Below are 5,000 nucleotides of genomic sequence, written 5' to 3'. Positions count from 1 at the left end.
AAGAAGTACATTATTCAATACTTCCTAGGTAATATTCTTTCTAAAATGTACTGTCTTCAACTAGTGTCAAACACAATTTCACCTACGACGTTCAAAAGTCGTATGTTGCAACATGAACAGTTTCGTTAGGTGAAACGCAAGGCCAAATATAACATGTGTCATATAAAATATGATTTCAATACGTCATTTGCGTGTGTATAATTATACAAATAACACACACACACACACACACACGCATGCACGCACGCACGCGCGCGCGCTCTCTGTCTCTCTTGTCTCTCTGTCTGTCTCCCTGTCTGTCTCCCTGTCTGTCTATCTGTATCCCTGTCTGTCTATCTGTATCCATGTCTGTCTGTCTGTCTGTCTGTCTCTCTGTCTGTCTCTCTCTCTCTCTCTCTCTCTCTCTCTCTCTCTCTCTCTCTCTCTCTCTCTCTCTCTCTCTCTCTCTCTCTCTCTCTCTCTCTCTCTCTCTCTCTCTCTCTCTCTCTCTCTCTCTCTCTCTCTCTCTCCTCTCCCTCCCTCTCTCCTCTCTCTCTCCCTCTCTCTCTCTCTCTCTCCTCTCTCGCCTCTCCCTCCGCATCACATCTCTCACGTCTCACACCTCACACATAATCACACACACAACACACACACAAATCACACACACTACACACCGGCGAACACACACACACATAATCACACACATACACACCCACACATAATCACACACCACCCCACACACAACACACACATACACACACACACATAACACACACACACATACATACACACATACACACACACACACACACACGCGTACGCGCGCGCGCGCGCGCGCACACACACACATAAACGCACATACACGCAAATATCTATAGTCCCACGTATAAACGTTTAACGAAACAATATTTACGACATAATTGTTGTAAAGAGGTCCTTATCTTTGTCAAATTGAGGCAGTATTATTTATGTTCAGATATGTTTAATCGTGTTTTTCTAAGTTAGTCATGTCCTTCATTTTGCTTTCGATTAAGGTTGCGTATTTGCGTATATCTTCATAAATCAAGACTAATATTCGTTCCTCGTATTCAGCCTTGATACATGTCGTCAAGAAATTGTGCCACAAAATGCTTAAATTTCATTGGATGCGATGAGATCTGATTGCAACGAATCGCAACGCTCCTTATAAATTCCTTGTTATTGTAAACAAAGATGGCAGCGTCAGCGTCCGTGGAAACGTGTCGTGTTTGTCACGATATGTTAAAAAAAAATGTTTCGGCGGTTAATTTTTGATATTGCTTTCAAGATTGTCACATGTTACCGATGCTGTGATTGGTCAGCAATGTCATCGTGTAAGGGACATAATCGGTGTTACAAATTTTCTTCCAATAGAGGGCGCTAGTAGTGGATATCAGTAATCTTGACTACATGTATCAAGGCTGAATACGAGGAACGACTATTAGCCTTGATTTATGAAGATGGTATGGTATATGTTGAAACAAATCGTAACGTACATGTTTATTAAAGGGACATACCCTAGTTTTTAAACACTACAGCATATTTTTCACTATTAGAACAGTTTATCATCACTGAAATCAAACATTATTTATATTTTATTCTTTAGAGTATCCATTTCCGTAGAACCGAAGTGTTTCACTGTGTTTCTAATACCAAAAATGGCATTTTTCATATTTTTAAAAACGCACGTGCGGTTTATTGATTCGAGTTCTAGTCTATTTTAAGGATATTTCCTGTTTTAACGTCACAAACTCTTCAATCGAATTAAAATTAGCTCCACTATTACATGTGGATCTAACAGCAGCCAGTTGGAGCTCATGTCCACCAATCAAAACCTTACATGCAGAATCATGCCAGTGATTTAAAAATAATTTGAAAGCATTCCGAATTATCTTGAGGGTATACGACATGTTTCGTGTGAATTACGGATGCCTTAAAACATGTTTTATTTTATAAAGTAAATAATTTGTAATGTAAAACTGAAGACTGATTTAGTTTTTGTTTTGTTTTATAAATAAATAAATAATTTTTAATGTAAAATTGAAGACTGATAACCCACCCCGTACGTATTGGTATGGTTCGCTGTACTGCGGCCACTAAAATTGACTCGCCCGATATTTTTAGAATTTGTATGCTCCCAAATAACGTTATAAAAGGCGAAGTGTGATTGGTCAATATTTAAATTATTATTTACAGACGAAATGTTACCTGGACATTGGAGACTACGCAGTGTTGTTAGCAATCTGATTAAAATTAGGTCTAAATAAGGCATTCGTAATTCACATGAAACATATCGTATACCCTCAGGATAATTCGCAATGTTTTAAAATTATTTTCAAATCACTGGTATGATTCTGCAAGTAAGGTTTTGATTGGTGGACATGAGCTCCAACTGGCTGCTGTTAGATCCACATGTAATAGTGGAGCTAATTTTAATTAGATTGCAAACTCTTCTTTCACTCTATTGTAACTTTATCCAAAACACAGTGTCAGAATGACCATATGTTTGACGTCACATAGCCGATGATAACACAAATAATCAATGTGCTCCAGTGGCGTCGTTAAATAAAACAAACTTCACTTTACTTTCTATTCTGGCATTTCTTACACACCCGTTGGTGAGAACATCATTCGTTATTTTCCATAACACATGGTTGTTAACACATGTACGTGTGTTAACAATTTCAAGACATACGACTGGCTACTCCTAGGTGATGACAAGGTTACCAATGCCATACATCCAATGAAAAAACCAGCACGATCGAAATTGATTACACTGTGACGTATAGTTAACTTGACAATCATTTGTCTGTGACACGTAAGTGAAAGGGCTGTAAATCACTTTTAGTCGAAAAAGATGTCAAACTTTGCTTAAAACCTGGTGTTTGTAGATGTGTAAAAAATAGAATAATACATTCGTGTCCTTTCATACCATTTATTTTACAACTCGTTTAAAAATGTATCAAACTCTCTTTCGCTCGTTAGATACATTTTAAAACAACTCGTAAGATAAATGGTATCTAACGGTCACTCGTGTATTATTCTCTATTGTGAGCATTTCTAGTACAAGCATGTTTACCGGGTATTTATTTTGCTCAGATTTAAATCTGTATTAACGAAGGAAGGAAGGAAATGTTTTATTTAACGACGCACTCAACACATTTTATTTACGGTTATATGACGTCGGACATATGGTTAAGGACCACACAGATATTGAGGGAGGAAAGCCGCTGTCGCCACTTCATGGGCTATTCTTTTCGATTAGCAGCAAGGGATCTTTTATATGCACCATCCCATAAACAGGATAGCACATACCACGGCCTTTTGGTGTACCAGTCGTGATGCACTGGCTGGAGCGAGAAACTGTATTAACGAATTAAACATGTAGTTTTTAAACATTTAAGGCCGAATTTACGAAGCCTGTTTTTCTTAGACGCGAGTATTTAAGCATTATGTAATACTATGTAGTTACACGCGTGTAGGACATAAACACGCTTTGTAAATTCGGCCCTTAGGCCAGTATTTTTTTATTATTCGGTTTACGAACCCGCCGACGTAAATTTTGCTAAAAAAAAAAAAAAAAAAAAAAAAAAAAATCGTATTTTTCACTTTTATTTTTTATTTTTTTGCCGCCGACTTCCACAAATAGCTCTAAAGAAAAAAAAAGTTACCATTCTAGTCTATTGTGGCGCATTTCGTAATGTAACAGTGAGAAATAACACTTATTTCGACAATAAATATACCGTTGTAGATACGAATTGTTAATTCGTCTTCGGTCGCACTCTTTCGGTCCGATTCGCTATTTCGCTCCGATTTCTATGCACCGCGCGGTTGCGCACAGAGAATGATGTCTTGTCAATCTTATTTTGTTACAAAGAATCCACATCTATCAAAGTAGCCATATTAAAACAAAAATTCACCCCTACTGATACACCCCAAACAGGTTTTGTGTTGTTTTTTCTTTTCATTCCTCCTGCACAAAAGTTCTTGTTCGTAAACCTAAAAATTAAAAAATACTGGCCTTAATTTTTAAAACATGCAATGCCATGAACATTGAGATATGCAATTTTATCAGCATTCGTTGATGAAAGTATAAAAATCCTCGGCAAGCCTCAGATTTCATACTTTTATCAACTCGTGCTAATAAATTATGATATCACAAGACATTCGGGGAGTATCCTCTATATAAACAGATATGACTGATCTGGTAATTAAAGGCATACTATCACGGATTTAAGGACCTTATTTCTCTAAAAATGGATAATAAATAAAAACTACATTAATTGTTGGAAACCAAATCTAACTATCGCATCACCTTAACTGCACCATGATTGAGTGAAATCCATGTCATCCCTCTCGGCAATTTTAGTTTTTGAATTACGAACCATTGCCATAATTCAATTATTTTTACAAAATGTCATTAATAAATGGAGTATGGTGGTTATGAAGATGGTTGAATAAAGTACATTTAGGGGCAAATCAAATTATTTTTGTTCAGGTAATATACTTTGTTAGACCATTAAATAGGTCAGCGGTCTGTGACAATATACCTTTAAAGTATGTAAGAAATGGACCGAAACGCGCTTTGAGGCTGGTAGGTACTGGGTTCGTGTCCCACCTGAGACAATGTGAGATTTTCATTCCAATGCCGACTCCAATCCTCAGTAAGTAGTGCACTACTAGGCTCAATGGGGAGGTTTAAGACAACGTACACCGAGTTTCACCCACTTCACGAGTACGACTATGGGTGTGTCTCCCGAGTGTATGATTGTATGATTCCACATGGGCTATGATTACCCGGCATACACTGCAGGTTCCGTGCACCCCGGGCTCGGGTGATACCGAGATAGATCGGTGTCCTCCCATTTTGCCTACAACCCAGTTTGCCTACACTCAGTATAAAAAGATGATATCCTCAGTTAAAAGTGGAACATTCCATGTATATGTATAAAAATAACATGATAAAATAATATGACAAACACATATTTTATTATAAAAACGAT

General features: G+C 37.4%; 1 protein-coding gene across 2 annotated transcripts in view; it reads right to left on the bottom strand.

The window, feature by feature from the left end:
• Nucleotides 1-5,000, bottom strand: part of LOC121382218 — a 75,622-nt gene that overhangs the window by 27,582 nt on the left and 43,040 nt on the right. The window lies entirely within an intron of this gene.

This window comes from Gigantopelta aegis, chromosome 2 (genome assembly GCF_016097555.1).
Source record: "Gigantopelta aegis isolate Gae_Host chromosome 2, Gae_host_genome, whole genome shotgun sequence".
Taxonomy (NCBI): Eukaryota; Metazoa; Mollusca; class Gastropoda; order Neomphalida; family Peltospiridae; genus Gigantopelta; species Gigantopelta aegis.
The sequence above is the reverse complement of the archived record's forward strand: the minus strand, read 5'-3'. Positions and strand labels throughout refer to the sequence as shown.